General features: G+C 40.4%; 1 pseudogene; it reads right to left on the reverse strand.

Annotated features, from left to right (window-relative positions):
- Nucleotides 1–12,788: 12,788 nt before the first annotated feature.
- Nucleotides 12,789–15,712, reverse strand: LOC146147910 (polypyrimidine tract-binding protein 1 pseudogene; annotated as a pseudogene).
- Nucleotides 15,713–20,537: the final 4,825 nt, after the last annotated feature.

Consider the following 20,537-nt stretch of genomic DNA (forward strand, 5'->3'; position numbering starts at 1 on the left):
GCTATTAGTTCGAAAAGCCTAAAATACAATTGTAATTTGTGGACGAATAGTTAGAATGCATGCTAAGATACAAAGCGTTTCACGCTATTTCACAATGTCGTTTGCATGGCAGCTTCGATGGGCCAGGCATTTAACACGCGATTTTCGTGTGTGCGCAGAAAAGAAAAATAACTGGGTCGGTGTGCTGCGAATAACAACACCAGATTTTTTACAGCGAAAATAATCGCGGTCGCGTGGTGTCGCACATCTAGGCCATGGGGTCGTGGTAGATTTTCTGCAAAATCGAGAGGACTACCTATTGATGGGTTTCAGGGGGCCGACAAACTTCCCGGACCCTTCATGTTTCGACAGCGCAACGAAAGTCGTTGACCCTGTTTTTTTAAACATTTCAGGAATTATATAAAACACAAACTAGGATCCCGAGCACCATACAATGCACATTACGCTACGCAGAAAGTATTTCTATTAAAATCCTTTGTCCAATTAAATTATCCAGCCATCTAGGACTTGAAACAAAAAGGTTTAAAACGCTAAGAGTATAATCGAACACATAGAAGTACAGTACTGCAGTTTCAACCGGGTCGAAAATCGCTCGTTGGCGCCGCACGAGGACCTTTCGTGCTACAAAGTCAAGCGTATACACGTTGCCAAATATGGCATTCGGTCACTCTGCTGCTTGGAAAGACATCATCACAAAGCACGCTCAAGACACGCTTCGGGGGAGAGATTTCTCAAAACAATGAAGGAAACACGCGGCGGCTGCGTGATCAACAGTAGAGCGGCCGCGTGGGTTAAAAATACGGCCTGATCAATGTGCGCAACCCGGCAGTCGGTTGCAACGCAACGACAAAGGATCAGGGGACAAAACCGGCACCAGACACTTTCGTCGGGACCTCTTACGTATTTTTGCGGCAACCGGAGACGGTCCATTGTTTCGGTGGCGAAACATGTCGGCAGATGAAACGTTGAACAAGCGAGAACAATGGGTCGCGATTTAGCACAGCGTGTCGACACGATGCCGGTGCAAAGTTCCAGGCATGCCCGGAACGTGTTATCGTGCTGTTCCAACGTCCATGTGCTGGGAAAAGTTCTCATCCACAAAACTTCCAAAAATAATGCATTTGACTTTTTATTGGAGAACATGTGTGCTTGCCATTTGCGCAATTCGGGACGATAAATATAAGAAAAAGGCTGATGTGGAAATCACATTAAGCGCATTTGCAAGTCCAACAAACTATACCCGCCCCAATACAACAACTTTTCATAAAACAAATAGCGAAAGGGCGCAAACGAAAAGAACCCTGAGAACTACTTCTTCCAATATATCCGCAGGTGTTTTCCAGACTCGCAACCCAAACAAGGGCCCTTGGATGCCGCGTCGAGTGCTGTCCAAGGGCCCTGCAGCCGTGGACCGGACTGAGTGCCGAAAAAAACTTAAATGGGCTCAAAGTGCCAGCGTTTTGGTTAAGCGCCTTGTGCAAGTTTATATGGCCAGCTCAAGAGACAACTTTTCAAAACTGTTTTTAGGTTTTTTTTTTTTAGTTATACCATGTCTGCTTGACTTTAGATTAGGGGTTCCCAACCGGGGGTACGAGATTGAACATCAAGGGGTACGAATATCCTAGGGTCACAGAGCAGTTTTCCAAACAGATTTCAAAGTATAGTTTTATTTTGGAATTGTAAATGATGTTATGCATTAGAGTCTTTGCTTTAAAAAACAATTATTTACAAATAATTTTTGTTATTCAGTAAGAAACCTCATTGTCTTATAATAATGCGTTTTTTAATTGCAGATGGTTCACGTGTGGAATGAAAGTTTTATATTGAAGTAGTAACAAATATCTCACTGAGAAGTGACAAACAAAATAACTGTTATTTCTTTACGATTTTGGCATTTTTTATTCAACTTTTAATTGAGCTATAAAAGCAATGTAATTTAGCAATATATATCTGAAAATTTCGATTAGGGGCTACCAAAATCGTTCTGACCTGACAAAGGGGTACGAGCAGCGAAAAAAGGCCCTGCTCTAGATTAATGACGGATAATTCAGTTGGAATATTCCCACCATTACACTCAACCCCACGGGGGTCTATAATGGTTAAGACGTCCGCGACGGCTTTAACTATCGCATCAACAAGAAGTCGACCGACTGACCCTGAGGATCGCCGAGGTATGTTGGCTCAATGGGCAAAAAATAACAAACGGTCCGGCGCGAGACTAAAGTGGGGCCTGTCACGTGACCCACGTGCGTCATAGTGATGTGCAAACGCAACAAAACTCGAGAGTCCTCAACAAAAACAAGGGCCGGTCGAGCGAACCGCGCCTCAATGTATTGAAATTGGCCACAGAAGGTAGGTTCCATTTGAATGGTGGCGGTCGTAAGTCGTTCTCTGTACGACTTCGGTTGGGGTTTGTGGCTTACAAATGACTCATGAATCCCGCGGTAAACACAAGTTTGTACAAGCTTTGCAGAAAAATCGAGAGTGCGGCAATCACATGGTTTGTAGGGCCACTGAGGACGACTGTGCTTAGGAAATGGTAATGAACATTGCAAATTGATAAACGACCCAGGCGCTTTTTCACAAAAAAATAGTATAGTGAATTAAACAATACATGTATGTTAAAGTTTAACACACATATGGCTAATTAAAATGCCCGTATGTTTCAGCTAACATATTTATTCCAGGGTTTTTAATGCTTTAGATTTTATAATTACCTTAAGCAACAACTCTACAGTCTACATCCTCAGACACGCCTAACGGTGGCACTACATAAAAAGCGCGGCTCTATAGTCACGACATTCGAACTTTAGTGAAAAGCGTGCAGAAGTGCAAAAACAAACCTTCAATCGGAGAAAAAAGGTGGTCGGTTGTAAACATCTAGCGGAAAAGGCGGCGAGGTGTTTTGTTTTGCCGCATTTGTCACATAGTTAGGGCTGGAAGTAACCGACTAGCATCCAGCATAACCCACTTACTCCTAGGCCGCCCATAAACATGTGCACGAAGGGTACGCCTGAATGGCAATAGATAGTTGAAAGGATATACAAGTTCGTGATACGTTGTAGAGATCGACCGATATCACTTTTTTGGCCGATACTGATACCAGATTCTTTACAATTTTGTCAACCGATATCCGATACCGATTTTTTTTTATATACCTGGGAAATGTTCAAAACTTGAATTAATTCAAAATAAAATTCAAATAATGTTCTAGCTTATATACCTTTATTAATTATTAAACTATTATTTTCCATATTAACTTGGCGTGATGCTAAAACCCAATTTTTTTGATCAAAAAATGGGCAAGTTGTTTGGTGTATAGCAAAAATTATACTATATTTTCGGACTAAAATATCGGCCTACATTTGCCGATACCGATATATCGATAGAAGCCAAATATCCGCCGATATTATCGGTAAACCGATATATCGGTCTATCTCTAATACGTGGTTTCGACAACGTCAGTTAGCGAACCAACCCTGGATTTGAAACAATTTAACGTTGACTATTTTTCGAGTATTTTTTGAACAAGCCAGAGTTCTACTCCCGCGAGCTCAAACCTCGGGTCATATACCTGTTTTCTTGTACTGTGAAATTGGGAGCGACTAACGATACGAAAACGAAAAAGTTAGGTGCTATAAACAAGCTACACGCGTCTTTGTTCTCCTTGGGAGTCAATACCTTTTTCAAATTTGCCGCTCTTTTAAATAACAGCGAACCAGAGTGACCTCCAGCCTACCACTGTTCATAGACCAATAATATTGACAGGAGTTTAGACTCGTGCGTCATAGATTCGGGGGCTCAAGCGAGCACAATGAGTTGGGGAGACGCGTTGTTCAGTCGTCTTGCGGTTTTCCGTAATCAAATATTGGCCCAATTTTTTCCAGCTACCCGAATAAGACTTTGTTTTTGTTGTCGTCCAGACTGAAAAAAAAACGACGACACGTTTAATCAAATTATACCAACTTTTGCTTGCATACAATGTTCCGCGGGGCCTGACAAGTACAACGAAAGGTTCACAACACTTAAGTACGCCAGCGCTTGTGTCAACGGGCTGCTGCTTTATGAGCCGGTGTTACTGCCTACAGCAAAGCACACAAAACCGGCTAGGTTACGTAACGTTTAGGTAATTACTTGACAAGCGCTCGCTTGATTAATGTTAAAAGCGCCTGCTTTGGCGAAAGTTTCGCAATGTAAGAAACGTGCAACATTAAACCAAAAACAAACCTTGGTTAAAAACACGTATGGCACCGGCCACTCATGCCACGTCATGCGCGGACAAACCGAAAAATATCCGCTTCGACGTGAGTTGGTGAACATGTTGTTACTTTAACTAACACACGCTCGTCGCCCGGTGGAAAGCAGGTCATAAAGCTTGTGTTTTTCGCACGACCAGCAGTGGCCTGTGTCGTCACAATGGTCATCGATGATACTTCGCGCGTCACTAACATGCGCAGTGGCGTGGGTGCGAATTCAGGCAACATATTGTGATCATAACTCTGTTGTGTAGTCGACGCAAAATATACTAGAACCGCCCGTATACCGAGAGAGATAGCGGCAAAACAAGGGAAGCTAGCTGCACAAGTCCCCAGCGCCCAACCGTATTTACCAGTTTTTACGGGCACCTAACACAATGAAGGCGTCGGACCAATCGCAAGCGAGCAAAGCGGTCACGTGGCCAGCAAACTCGCGGCGTGTTTTTGCGGTGGGATTGGAAGTCGGCCAAAACAAAACTGCAACACGGGTGCCTTGATTTATGGGCAGTGGCACTGTTTTCTAGGGTTGCGTACGAATGCCGCCCCTGAAGCATGCTGCACAGCACACAAACAGTGTCATTTCGCGCCCCTATAAGTCAATAACAAGGAGTACTTCTGGTCTAAGTTTGGCCAAAAAAACATGTTGTGGTCGGGGCAATAAGTGCCACGTCAAGGAAACGGTAGCCAGCAAATGAAGCGTGACCCCCTGGACATCAACAACAATCCTATTTCACGTCGGAGGGAGAAAAGCCTTTTACAATCATTTCAGAAAAGGTTAATTATACTTCTATACAGATTTGCTGACACTGGGCCGAAAGTCTTGGTCAGCTGCGTGTATTTTCAGGACACAGAAATTGCACAACGGTGGTGTAGGGTGTAGAACATCAGGTGAATAATTGTTTTCTAGTTCAACATAAGCCTTTATCATGTTAAAAAACGCACAGAATTTTTTATGACAAATTACCTTACAGCAGCTACAAAAAACCGCCGTAGGACCTTTAACAGCCTTAAACTGCAAGTTTTCTATATCAGTGTTTCTTAATCAGGTGAATAAGGGTGAACCGTCAGAAGTGGGTGATATCTTGCGAAACAACCGAAGTCATTTTGCGCTGTTATATACTGTATAGACCAGATAGTTTTATCATATCATGAGACAGGGGTGAATGAAATTTGGAGATAAGCACTGTCCTATACAAAGGCGACAAGCGGGCAAGTGCGCGCAGTTCAATGACCTTTCTATCTCGGTTGGATCAGACCACACCCCGGTAACAAAAGGTCAGCTGACACCGGGACCGCGTTAAGCCAGCAGCCTCGTGTCAAACGCTCGACAGCAAAGAGAGAGAGAGAGAAAGCCAGGAAAACAGCCGAGGCTGAAACGCAGCAGCCAAGTTTTGCAGCTGCAAAGGCTCGCCGGTGTTCGGCTTGATTTGACGCATTTGCGTCCGTCATTGCTCGAATATACGGGTCACACCGGGGCTTCGAACCTGCAGCCAAGGCTCTTGGCCATCGCGGGACGGATTTCCTGTATTGGCCGCGGCACATGCAGCGCTTTTAAGACGCGGTAAAGTTTACCAACAAGGAACGGGTTCACGTGCGCGAGTAGGACGGCGGAAAGGGGCGGGCCAATAACACTGGCAACAAACCCTCAGCTGAGTAGATTGCCAATTCGCCGTGTGTTTGGGCAGGCCATTTTTGCTGCCTTATAATTACAAGCTGAATTTCGGAATAAGCGAGTCCGAATATAACACGTGACTGGGTAACAAGGATAAGAATTTACCCAATTCGTTTGTTCTAGATTCTAGGTATTAAAAGTGCGAAGGTAGAAGTGCAAAAATGCATCGATCTCGCTTTTTCAAGATACGACAATAATTACATTTCACAACAGCAAAACGTTACAAAACGAGCTAATCAGCTGTTATGTAACGACTTGAAAGAGTTGCTCAGTCGCCGTTCAAGAACTCGAACGAGGGCAGCAAAGGTTGACGGATGGGGCTCTGGTGCCTCTAGCTGTCGATTCGAGCGATTTGTTGTTTGAGCCGCTGTCCCACTTAACCGTTGGACCCCGGGCTGAACGCGACCCTTCCAAGTGTTTGCTTCGTTCACTTGAAAGCACAGGCGGACCTTCACATGGTCACGTGATATCGGGTCAGAGGTCAGCTTACCGAGTTCTCGCAGAAAAAATACGGTTGAGGTTGTTCGAAGTTCCGATGCGTATCGCACGAGCAAAGTTGGTGCTTTTCAGCGTTTGTTTGGCTATTCGCATCGAAACATTGGACGACAGTAGCTCGAAATTGAGCAACGCGAAAAGATCAATTCGCACTGCCTACGCACAGACGTCGCTTGTTTTCTGGCCTATTGTCGCGGTGGCGGCGAAACACGAAAGCAGTAGCAAGAAAACGAAACACCGGGTCCTTTCGAATCCAGTCAAAGGCGCTTGCGTCACCACAGAGATAATTCAAAAGATATTTACAAAAGTGCGTCATGCCGCCTCGACAGCACAGGATATTTAGTTCGTAATCAGATCGGTAACGCGCCATTTTCGTCAAAAATAGCAGCACACAACAGAAGACGATGACGGAATTACATGTTTTCGCGCACCGCAGAACGATACTTCGTGGCATCACAATCGACGGCAAACCCTGGTTCCTGGCCGCGCCGCAAGCGAAACGGACAAGTCGCAAAACAAGTGTCCGACATTGCGCGGCTCTTGTTGACCAACAATCGGTCGGTCTTTATCGCCGCACAAAGGGACGCGACGGCGGCCTGTGTCGGGTTCCCGGGTAGTGACGTGCGAGACCGAGCCGGTGAGAATTCTCTGGCACAAGCCGGGCCAGGGGTGTGGGGTGTCAGCCGGTCGGCAGCTCGGTTTCTGTACACAACGCAGCGGCGATAGCGGGCAGATCGGATTGTCGTTCAACACGCGGGCGCGCCTACCTAACACACACACACGCGAATTTACACAAACAACGAAAACGACGGGCGAAGTTTCGACAGGTTTGCTGCAGGGAAAACACCTGACCCAAGGTCGAACTTTCTTCGGACCCTCCCTATTTATTTTAGCGCGAGGAAGTTCCCCACTGCGTCACTTGATGGGAATACGTTTCAACATTAAACTTTCGAAAAGGGGAAAATAGAAATGTAGCATTGCGCCATAAACTTTTATTATAGCGATTAAGTTTAAAAGCCAAATAAAAACGCGGTTACGTGTGTAAAGCAAACAACGCTTAACCATTACAACCAAGGGCAATTGTGTGGGCTCTGTTGCAACGAAGTACATCTTGTGAAAACTCAAAAGTTAAAATCCGAACTAAAACGCCCCCCTTAAATCAGTTTTTTCGCTGTAATGAGGCGCCGCGCAAAAGTGGTGCATATTCCGAAGTGTCGAATTCCAGGCGAAATCGCAGAGGTTGTCCCACCTCGGAAATGCTTGGCGATCGGATACACTGGGAAACTACGGCCATAAAACAGAAAATTGCTGTAACGCACCTCGTTTCGACAGCACACCTTGAAATCGTATCCGACAAGGGATATTAAAAAGAGTTTTTTTTTCGCACCATGTGACGGTATTACTGGAAAGGGAAACAAATAACCTAACATTTGAAAAAATGTTGCTCTAAAGCGGCACCAAGCGGTAAATCCAGTATTGAAATATGCTAAGTATTGTACTTCCGCAAAACTTCGCACCTTGTCTAGTCGAAACTACAATTTACTTCATTTTAGTCTGGTTGCTGAAACAAAGGATAGTGAATCAGTCTTTATTTGGTGACGTAGACGAGTTGAACAGGGGGCAACACTGCAATCGGTCTTTGTCGTTGTTAGCGGGACGTCAAGAGCTCTCCACCGTGGCCACTCGAATTCTCATTTCACTGCGAACTTGAAGTTGCTGGCAGTGCGCGAAGTGCCGACATGGCAAAAACGCCGGCGACCAATCAGGGGCACGGAAATGGGATTTCGACCGCCTCGCGCCGGTCTGAAGTGGTTCTGAGACTCATTAGGCCCGATTACATAATCACTAAAAAAAAAACAGTCGGCTCCGTTTTCTTCCTACCTGCTTTTATGGCTTTTTTCACTGAGCATCGTTTAAAATTAAGTGCCCGCTGATCAACGCAGTGCGAAAAAGGCACAAAGCGTGTTTTTTAAAAGTGGCCATGTAAACCGGTGCAAAATGCTGACATAGGCCACCGCCACTCTATTGAAGCCGTGTTTCCCCCAATTCGGTTAGGACTACGTGTTAACAGTCGCCCGCGGCCTTGGGACCTTTGTCCGGGCGAACGGTTTCCGAGACTCTCGGAGCAAGCAGCCCTGGTTGTCGCGCTCTATCGAATTAGCCAGACATGTGTAATTCATAATCGCCGAGCGAAAAACCGCAACAGCCTTGTACGTCACTGCGCCGTGTATTCGAAATTGAACGATGCGCTCGAAGGGCTCTTCCATCGAAAGGATATACGAGCTTATAAGGGCGCTCGACGATCGGGGTTTCGCAATACACACGGTCACCATTCGATTAAGTCATTTGCAGTGTCGCCGCCTTTGAGAAATTCTTTTCGAGATAGAACGTCTTGACATTTAACCACATAAGAAAACAATTAAAAAAATAAAAGCTGATCTCTGTATGGGTTTCAACCAGTTGCTCATAAGCGATTTTTAAACACCCCCGTTTGAAAAAATTCAAGCTTGTGGATACCCGCGTTTTTTAACACTGATCAATTAGATTAATTAAAAAAAAATACGACTACATTTATCATGATTAGTAAGCTCTCTTATGCAATATTGAGTCGAACTAAAATAAAAATGATCAAACATATTATTGCAAATTATTTTTTTCTCAATTTCCAGTGTCTCACGAATCTCTAGAACTTGTTTACGCACCCCTCATTGTGAGCCAGTAACAGAAGTGTATATGATAAAAGGCTGAGTAAAATGGCAATAGTTATGATTAGGTAAAATTTAATAACAAAACCATAAATCTTGAGGCGGCATTTTTCAGAAAAATTAAAACAAAATGCATGGGAGTTATCTAAAAATTTACATAGTGGCTCGTGATGCAAAAAAGGCATCACTACCGTATATTGAATAATCTCGAATATATAGGTACATCTAAACTTAAATAAAATCGTCTTTAAAAGGTTTAAAAGGGTCTCACGGCTTTAAACAATGTCGTCAAAAAACACAGTTGCGCCATGTTTGCAACGTCATGTGTAAAGTAAATGTTTGATCAAAGGTTCCGTGCGATGACGTGATCCCAGGTTACGTGATCTTTGCATGTAGCGAGGCTTCACACGACGGAGTTCAAGACTCACGAAATGATAAGTGCAATTTAACTGACTGGCGAAACCCGACCGATTACCACTTGGCGTATTCGCTACAAAAATAACACATTCGGTGGCGGGGGAAAACGCTTTGTTTACGCCCAATATCAAACTAAAGTCGCCGTCTGTGTAAAACGTCGAGGTATTTTGGTTGGAAGAGACAGATATAGACGTGGTTTAGCTTTAGTATGAAAATGTTGAAATTTTACTCATAAAAAGTTTTAGACACGTGAATATCAAAACTTTTCGGCCATATTAGGCATTGATAAAAGCTATTAGTGCAATTTAACATGACGAAAACTTATTTGGTGTAATTTCACAGGACTACAACATCCATCACAAAAGCTTTACCTAAATTGAAAGGTGTAGTTTTTTGGCGATATTTCGAACCAACCAACACTTATTCGAATACCTTATAAACATTAGCAATTAGGCAACAGCAGCCTGCAGTCAAAAACTAACTAAAGATTAATTCTATAAAAAAAAAAATAATTCTATATGTAAATACAAAAATCGATTGCGCAGGCAACAAACAGTTAAGCCCGGCGAGTGTGAATTTTGAAATTTTGAGGTATCATATAGTTTTACCGCATCAGTTATTAATCGCATAACTCTAAAGATGATCATCAATCATTACATCCACGTGACTTCGGCGAGCCAATCAGCGCCGAGAAAAACAACAGGCTAAAAACAAAATCGAACGAGTATCGAAAGGCGAGGTTTCCACGAAAAAAGCAATAAACAGTTGTTTTGCAGAGGTCAACTGACGGGGATGGCGCAATCGGCTTAAACCTTAAATGATATACATATAATCACCCTAATACAGCAGACCAGAAGACGACCCTTTGACTTACTCCGAAATGACGCGACCCATTAAAACTCAGAAATAACGAAGGAAAGGCCAAAGTGTGGAGTAGTTTTACATCGACCTAAAACCTATATGAAAAAAGTCATGACGTACTTGGCTGTGATAAGAGATTTTACCATTTCAGCAATTTGTTTTAAACTTTGCGGTACGCATCCCTATCTATAATGATGCATGGTTTTCAGTTTAGGCTAATTAAAGCGACACGTGTCCGGTTGTTGCGGTATAAAGTAGATCAGGCCGTTATAGAAACGACAGGAAAGCTCTCCCGGGAGGCTTGTATGCTAATAAGGCTGTATATGGTACAAGGTACCGAAAGTGACTGTGTATCGACAAGTATATGCAATTATGTGTGCAGTCAGATCGAAAAAAGCACGTTTAGTAGCAGTTTGTCATATGGAAATGCGTCAATCATAGTTACCTCAAATGTTAAAATATAAATGCAAAACATTGGGATCAATTGAATAGGCCGGATACACATATAGTTACGAATAAAACGTTTAACAAACTTAAATTGAAATTATCTAAATAAAAATTATAGTGGAGAGGCAGAATTAAACGTGTTTTTTCGTCTAGCAGCAAACAGGCACGCCTTCAGCGAATGTGTGCGGATAATATAGGCGCGTCTCGTCCAAACCATCCCAAGGAAAGGTTGGGGAACACATCGCAAAAATATACAAGGGGCCGAAATGCGGCGTTCCATAGACTTTGGAAAAGAGAAAATAGAGACAAAGCGAAAAAAACAAGTCGAGGAAAAGCGGAAATTTGGGCGTCGCGCAAGGCAATGCACATAAACGCTTGTTTTTTACACTACACAGAAGGACGCGCACACATAAGGAAACACGTGGCGCCGCGGAAGGGTCACGTGTTTAACGGCGGTGGCGTGATGTCGACTCACGCCAAACCAGTAAACAGCTTTACGGTTAAACTAAGCGCGAGGTCACCTTTGCTTCGTTTCTGTGCCACGTGCCAGGCCCACCCCGCCCCCTGAAATTGACGGCGACGCAAAATTCGTGCGGCTGAGCTCCAACAAGGTAAAAAATGGGACGCTTAAGTGCTGCTTAAGCTTTTAAAGACGGGGGCAAGTACAGGGATTTATCTCGATTTCGTGCGACAACCAATAGCGAAAAAACACACGTTAAAGGTAAAGGATTTTTTTCTTGCCTGTACAAGTAAAGTTTGTTGGGACGAAGGTTCGAGTTCGAAAAGTTGCGCTGAAATTTATTGCCACGTTTACAATGTTAATGATTTTATTGCAACTTCTGCTGCAGCTCCTCTACAGATCTTATTTTGCTGAAAGGTTGAATGTGTACATTTAACTTTTGTTGAACGATATTGTTGTTACAAACAGGAAAGAAATGGCCGTTTGTTGGAAAAATATTTGCCAATTTTGCATTGCAAAAAATGTTACCTTATAGCACTATCTTGGCTGCTCCCTTTTAGCTTCTATCTTCGTTTCCTGTAACACAAATGCATTAGTTTTATAAATTTAAATTTACTATGCAACATTCAAGTAACATTACATTAAAACACCAGCGATATGATTTTGATGTCGGCGTTGCTCTTTGGCAGCACCAAGTGGTTTAAATTATCCAATAAACAACAGCGCGTTGTCGCCAAAGAGCCAACTGCGTTGTTAAAACGTACTATTGCCCAAATCATGCATTGTCATATGTTGTTTTCTAGCACTGTAATTCAACACAACATATTCATCCAAATGATTGTCTCACTATAAAAACACCATGTAAAGCAATTTGTAAATACAAAAACTCCAGAAAACAACCATTACGTTTTGCCACGTTTCCTAAAGACGTTAAAATAAAGGCATTGTTTGTAACTCATATACAACAAAAAAGCTAATGACCAAATTAATTCTTTTCACACAAATTCTATTGTGGTGAAAATGCTAGAATTTTGTCACTATAATATTGTCTGTTGGTTTTTATTTTTTCCAAGAAAAAAGTTGTTTATTACAAAGGAAACAAGCAGTAAATATTTCTAATGAACTTTAATTCATGACTTTTTTTAAATTAATATATAAACCCAAAGTGAGAAACCACTGGTCCAGTCACAATGTTCAAAATGCTTTTTTGTCTTAACATGCAATAACATATTGTTTTTGCTTTTTGCTTTTTATAATTTTTTAAAACTTACAAAGTTGTATGCATAGCAACCAACCTTGTCAATCAATTTCTTTTGAATTCCTACTTAAAACAATATAAAAATTCTACTTTGACTAAAAGTGAACATCTTACTTACAAGTTGTCTTCAGACACCTTTTCTTTAAATGAAGCACCACAACAGCAATATACTTTCAAGCAAAATAACTATATTATTTTAATGATATTCGTGTGTGACCTACACATAACATCAGTAAAAAATAAAAGTTCACTCAAAGAATGGTAACAGTTCCTTTCAAAGAAGGGGAATGTTAATTACAACAAATGCCGAAAAATTTGGTCAGTATTTATATATCGAGAGAGTGGAAAAGATATATCACAGGTCAGTCTGAGACTGACAAAGTAAAGCAGAGAGTAAAAGCAAAGTTAAATACTATAATCATGTCCGAAAGAGCTGGGTCATGGGAAATTCAACACAGTTGTAGAAAAAATAGCACCAGCAGTTTGACAAGGCATGCTACAAATTACGCTTTGTTTTTGTTGTTGAAGCTATATATTGTGCCAATAAAAAAGGGCTGAACACTGGTAACACAATTGTCTCATTTTCAAAAGAAAGCATACATAAGCTAGGTCTTACAATAAATGCTGTATATAAAGTGTCTGTCACGTCCATAAATGCACATAAGTACAGTTAAATTTATAGCCATTCATGTTAAAACAAGCCTAAACTACATAATACATATTTCTGATCAATTCAGATGGTTTAAACTAATAAATTCTGTTTAACCCATATTACATTGTCAATAGACATGAATAAACGCTAATGCATAGCAGATTCCTGATCTGTTTAAATGTATGCAAATGCAATGCATAAAATGTTTGATATTTTAGGCTCAATTTAGCTTGTATAATCGGGATACTAATAGCTTTTTAGCCATAAGAATATTTTGAATGGATTATGTATATGGTATAGAAGTAGATACAATAGTGGACATGGCACAAAATTGCCAGCGGTTTGATAGTACGCTTGATCACAAGCAAAAACACACAATGAACATATAAACTACATTAAAAGGGAATTTTGTTTGGTTGTAAATTAAAGTTAACACATGCTAGATAAAGTACATTAGCCAATTTGTAACAAAATTTAGCATCTGAAATATTTATCTACAGAGTAAACAACTTTTTTACAATACTTCTTTTCAAATGAATCCTCAAAAGTGTTTTTTTTATAATGAAATAACTATACAATAAACAATCAGTATCTGTTTGATTATTCATTTTGTTGACGATGACATGCATAAAGCATTGAAGTAAAAGATTTGCATGTGATATCGCATTCAAAAAAAGTTAAACATATACCAGCCCTATACGCCACTACAGCATGAAGTATTCAGAGATTAATCAAAAGGGTGGCATTTTTTAACAAAGGGCCTGCAACACTTTAAACATTTTATGTTCTCTCATTGCTCATAACAGTTAACCACCAATAAAATAGCATGCAACTGTGATTGATCAATCATCACAATAAAACCCACGACATCTATGTGCCAGTGCAACAAGAACTCTCTTGTATGATCAATAAAGGAATCAGATTAGGCTTTTTGAAAACGAAACTCTTAGGTGATTGGTGTCAGATAGTTTAAAGTTGTGCAGCATCACTAGGCACTTAATGGCTTCTTCAACCCCCGATAACTGAATCAGGGCCATCTTGCGATCTTTTTGAAAAAACTTGAAGGCAACAACAGTGCCATAAGTGGAAAAGGTCTCTTTAAGGAACTCCTCAGTGATTTCTGGAGGAATGTTGGACAAGTGTAGGACCTCAGAGGGTGGAAAGATGTTCTGGAAATTTTTAGATCCAGGTTTTTTAAAGCGGTGTAAATTGGAGCTTGTGTAATCTTGTGTAAGATTTTCAAAGTCCTGTCCTTCCTTCGGCATTTGAACTTGGGTGTGCTTGGACATGACCACTTGAAGGACACGGCCGAAAAATTTTATCCCCTTTAAGTACTTGATTGCAAGGTTTGCTTGAGTGTTGTTGTTCATCTGTACCAAGGCAACGTTTTTTCTTTGGTACAAAATTTTAACACGAATCACATCACCATAGACTCCGAACAGCATAAAAAGCATCTGAGGAGTGGTCACCTCATCGTTCAGGTTGGACACATGCAAAACTGCATTGCCTTGACCACCAGGGACATGCTGACCACTTACCAATGCTGCTAACTGCGCAGCCACTGTTGCACTTTTGAAGACACCAGTGGAGGCAGACAATTGCATTTGAGACTGCTGCAAAGCTGCGGCTATGGTTGCAGCATGGTTTGGAATGGGAGATGGCATTAGGGAGCTTGATGTTGCTGCAAGAATAGACTGCAGTGATGTTGGTGTACTCAGTATAGCATTTTCACCAGATGGCAGGTCGTTTCTGGTGTAATCCCTACTCTTATCATTGTTGTACTTGACATTTAATGCTTCAAGCTTGCTAAACTCTATTCGCAAAGTACAACACCCGTTATAAATGTTCTGACCATCCAGGGAAAGTTTAGCAGTTTGAGATTGAAGTGCATCACCCATCTGGAGAAGTGCTTGAAATTGATTATTTTTTGTAAAGGTAATTGTTTTAAGAACTACACCAAACTTAGAGAAGATAGTGTGCAATATGTCAAGCGTAATTGGGTAAAGCATATTCTCAACAACTACTCTTAAAACATGATTATGACCCCCTTCTGTTTGTTGCATTGCCTGAAGGACAGCTTGAACTTTTTGCTGGTTTGGAGAATTGTCCGTCTTCAATTCTTTGTGATTTGAGAACTGAATGTACATTATTCGTTGGCGAATCGTAGGAGGACTGATTGTGCAATCTTCCACCATTTTCTGGGCAATCTGCTCACTTTCCATTTCTAAAAAAGCCTGGTTCTTTCCTTTCAGCATCAGCAAATTAGTCACTTTACCAAAGTTTAATCCAAGGTTGATCACTTCATTTTCAGTTGCGTCAGTCGGCAAGTTGCGAATATGAATAACCTTTGATACTTCCTCATTATTATGATCTGTGCGTATCTTTTTGGCTCCATTGTTTACAGAGCCAGATGTTGCACTGTACATGTCTTCATTTATTCTCTTTGAACCACCGCTGCCGGTAAAAATATCCATTATTCTCATACTATAGAAAACACCTTTAATAAGAAAACTGTGTTAGAGTAAAAAATAGGATACAATAAAAATTAAATACAAAGTAGAAACACCATCCAACTCATTAAAAAATATTTGGCTATCGAACATGCCATGTTTGGCAAGATAGACAATCAATGTTGCAGGTTGTGATTTTGCCTTCACCTCTTGGTAATGAAAGTTTAACTCGCTCAAGACAATTAACATATCGACTGACCAATGCCAAAAGCAAAAATAGGTTGTTCTTATCAGACAGGGTCGAAAGTTGTACACATTTACAAGTCGGGTAAACAATCAAGGCTAGCAATACCAGGGTTGGGATTAAGCACTTGCCCGCTCGCCAATGCGAGTGCAAATTGCTGTGGGCGAGTGTAATTGATACCCACTTGCAGTGTTTTGTTTAAGGTGCTTTGGGGGACCGAAACGGTCCGGTTTCTCCGGCAGTTTTCCAAATTTTGGACTTGCAACTTTTTGGTATTTAAATGAAACCCCTGCGGTCTCTTAAAACTACTTAGCGGTCACCTAAACCAAACCTTAAAAAAAAACCTGCCCACTCGCCCGACTGGCGAGTGGCTTTGGCGAGAAATTTTATCAGTTGTCGTAGGACAATTTGTGTTAAGCACCCACTATTATGTGAAATATAATTACGGTCAACATTACACAAATAATAAGGTTAATCGAAGTCACATTCGAAGCCCGTAATAAAGACTCTTTGTCCGTTTAAAAAAATTTTTACCGGCAAACAATCAAAGATGTCATTACTGCAGTGGCAAATAGTTATGGTTTATTGTGTAACCTAAAATTTGTTATTTTTTAAATGTTAATCCCGGTTGTTGACCCCTTTGGAAAAGTTTATTGGACTTGCGGTAAACCCAGCGATAGGAATTTTACTTTTCTGTATTTATTGTTTGTATAACAAAATTATATGCAATTGCTGCAGTTTTTGGTAACAATAAGTACGAATGCAAATGTCTTATAATAATATTTGTAAGTTAAAATATTGCCTACTTGTGTGACTAAAGCTGATAATTAGGAATTAGTCTACGTAAGTATATTGTTGCGATCTCTTAAAGTTTATAGCAGTCTTAACCAAGCCTAAGTTTAGAAAGTAACTGTCTGTAAATATTTTATATCGCAACTGCGAATCGCAACCATTGCGGACGCCCTTGGAAAACAGAAACAACCCACTATAAGGCGTCTTTCAGCACATAACCTCTGGTGCATGTGGTTGTTAACTTTGCGAATGAATGGTTTAGTTGTAAATTTACAATTGTTTTGTCATTATTTGCTGTTCAACCAGTAACTATAGTGTTAGGCGAAATGTGGCGCTTTGTTTGTGGCGCGAAGCAACCTGGGGTGAAACGTCCTTCAAGCACAGAAAAACCAGAATACAAAAAAAGAGGAGCACAAGGATTTTTAGATAAATGGAAAACAGGCAAGCCGTGGCTACTAAATTGTCAGGGTTAATTTTTTAACTAAAGATTGTAATAAATAATTAGACTAAAACCATTGTTTTAAGTGTAAACTGTTTTATGGGTAATTAATTTGTTCATCCATGCAAGGAAATAAACGATCAGACTTTTATAAAAACTAATGTTTACGTATAGAAACCAAAAGACATGTTAACGATAACAAGAAAAGACCGAGCTAGGACCGAAATTGCAGACGGCGTGCCAACAAATTTGGCGAGTGCTGATTGATAGCCGCTCACCCGGCTGGTGAGTATAATTTTTTGCTTAGGAACAACCCTGCATACCAGAAATAATTAATTCTACCAATATGGAAAGGCAGGTTATTAACTGGTGAAAAACAATTCCTAGAACATAAATTCGAAAGCGGCTGACAAGACTTCCACTGGCAAATTTTAATTTAATAGCAATCCTATGTGGTGAGTTGTACCAATTGTCCTCTTAAATTATGTGGCTTTTATGCCAACTAGTACCACCTGCCATATAAAAATATATATAAACATTTAAGGGGTTGGGATTTTGCACTCACCAGCTCGGCAATTCAAGTGCGATTTGCTCAGGGTGAGTGCCGATTGACAAAATCATAGTTGTTTTTAGACCTATTTGACTCAATTATTGCATAAATCGCTAACAAAACATGCTTGCCCAACTAAGAATTAAACAAGCTGTTGTATTCAGTAGTCCAGGAAACAATCGTGGCCAACCAAACAAAAACTTCACATGTATAGTATACTAACCAAAATAGAAAGGCAGGGTAAATATCTAAAAATAATTTGAAATTCGCAGACAGCATCGAATGCCAGGATTTTTAGTGTTATTTCGTCCAGGCGAGTGTTGGTTGTTAGACACTTGCGCGATGGACGAGTGCAAATTTCTCATAAGGTGCCATGCTGTGAGGGTTGTAATCAGCGTTTCTTACAAAATTAACAAATTAAGTCCAACCTAGAACCACGACTGATGTGTACTTTTTATTTTGTTTTACAAACATTACAGGTTTAAAGCAGAGGTACTCTAACTGTACATTGAACACCCTTGTGCATCGCTTTAATCTTCCAAGGCGTCGCACCATGATTCTGTATAGACACTCAGTTGTAATAAAACGCTGTCAGATATCATCATTCACAGAGGTTGCCAATAATTTAACAATCACATTTCTTAATCCTGAACACATTGGCGTGCAACAAATAAGGGCTGGAGAAGTTAGTTATATCAGTGCCTATGATGATATTGTAGTCACTTGAACTAATATATTGTGCAGTGGTTTCCAACCAGGGTGCCATTTTAAAAGACCAAAGCGCAGAGAGGTAATTTCAAATCCAATTTTTACTCTATTGGCAGGTTTCTCAATACAATTTTCAGTGTACGATTGAAGTGAAACAAATCCAGAATGTTTTTTCTAAAAGCAATAAATTAAAACAATTTGCTAACATGTGTATATTGTATTGAAAAATAATCTCCTAAATGTTTAACATTTTTAACAACACTCATTTGGAGCAGTTGTGGAAACTGTAATGTGTTCTTTTTTGCCAATGTAGTGAGTACAACGCAACATGTTGTGTGTCAGTTCTACTTTTTTGACTAAAGTGTTCTTTTATGCACTGTGTAATATGTACTGCAAATAATTTAATGTTACGCATTTTGTCCAAGGCCAGCATGTTTTATGAGGGAATGGGACTTTTGCAAATTAATGCAGTTAAGAAAATTGCAAACTCTGCACCTGGAATTCCATGGTAGTTGCTCGCCCAGTAACGCTTGAATGACACTTAATTATCAGGCGAAGGTTATCGCGAGATGCTACGTAATTGTTTGCCCGAAAAAACACTGACTATGCACTACCAGGCTACATTTAAAGCAAGCACTACAAATGTGTCGCCGCAGAGACAGGCCTTTATCTAAACTTGCCACGCGAGTTTGTAATTATATCTGTTTCAACTACCGGAAATAAACGTCAGAATTGGATATGAATCTCATTTTGGGAGTGTCTATCAACTAGTTCTTGTCCAGACCAAGTTACACTGAAAAAAAGTGTCAACACACATTCTATGAATTTTCGTCCAGTCTAACTTTGTATTTTGGTGTGTTTTCAATGTTATATAGTTTTCTTGGGCAGGAGATGGATTTTGTCAGTCAATCAAAAGTGTAAATTTTGTCAGTCATTTAAAAGTGTAAAACAATTACTGTGTACCAAGACTAAATAATTAGCATTCAGGTTTGATTATTTATCATTTCCTGCAGAACAAAATGAGTCCAATATGTCTGATAACAACAACCAATGTTAAACTGACCAGACAGATGAACAAGTGTCATCAGCATTCGCCAGGGGCCACTGGCACCAGCATTGCTGAGCAAGCGAGTGCAAAATCTCAACCCTGATATTTCAATTTTTGAAGGGCTACACTAACCACAGAACTGTACAACTACTGTTATTAAAATGAATATAACTGCCTTGACAATTTAATGTGCATGTAGTCAGATTAAAGAATTCAATTTGCAAGTGCAGCATACCTCTGCTTTCAGCACATAATAGCTCACAAAGCAGCATAACACACCTGGTATTGGGAACTTTTGCTACTGCAATAAGGAGATTCTTGTTTAAGCAGCCTAACATTTGCGTAATTAATTATATCTAAAATTAGCACTGCTGTTCAAACGTTAAGGATGCTACGAGTTTTTCATGTTTGTTCAGCCCAATGATTTTCACACCTATTTTACATATTTGACATACCACCTATTTTTACTAAGAACTTACGCTAACCAACAGGTTAACAATCCGGTTTTGGATCAATAGACAGTCAAAAATCTGGCCACATTCCATTATTTGTAGTGTGAAATATTCACACAAATAGTATTATTGCTAAAATTCTACACCAATATTTTGCGCTATACATGCTAGAAAGGCCTTTTTTATTGTAAATTCACTATGTTGTCAATATTTCACACCAAATGCGGTCACTGGCATAAGGTAATGGACCAGGGTTGAAAGGTAAGGATAAATCCCCAGCACAGTTTCCCATTGAGCCACGGTCATAGCCGCGCATTTCATGTAAAATCAACATAAAATGCGGTCAGCCACGAAAAATCGCTCAAATGCGCAAAACTTTTGTGGCGCTAACGGTTTTCAGTATAGTACTCCATTTTCAGCCGGGCAAATATTACAAATAACGTTATAACAGCCGCACAATTTTAAGCTGCAAAATTCAAAGTTTTCAATCTGGGTTATGGAATGCAATCTGGTCAGACATGCATTGCCATTGACCACATAAAAATGAAAATACTTCTAAATAACTTTACAGATGCAAGTTTTTGTTCATTGTCAATGATGTACCTTATTGCATATAAATAAATATTCGAGG

The sequence above is a fragment of the Ascidiella aspersa genome, chromosome 4 (assembly GCF_963924565.1).
Source record: "Ascidiella aspersa chromosome 4, kaAscAspe10.2, whole genome shotgun sequence".
NCBI classification, from domain to species: domain Eukaryota; kingdom Metazoa; phylum Chordata; class Ascidiacea; order Phlebobranchia; family Ascidiidae; genus Ascidiella; species Ascidiella aspersa.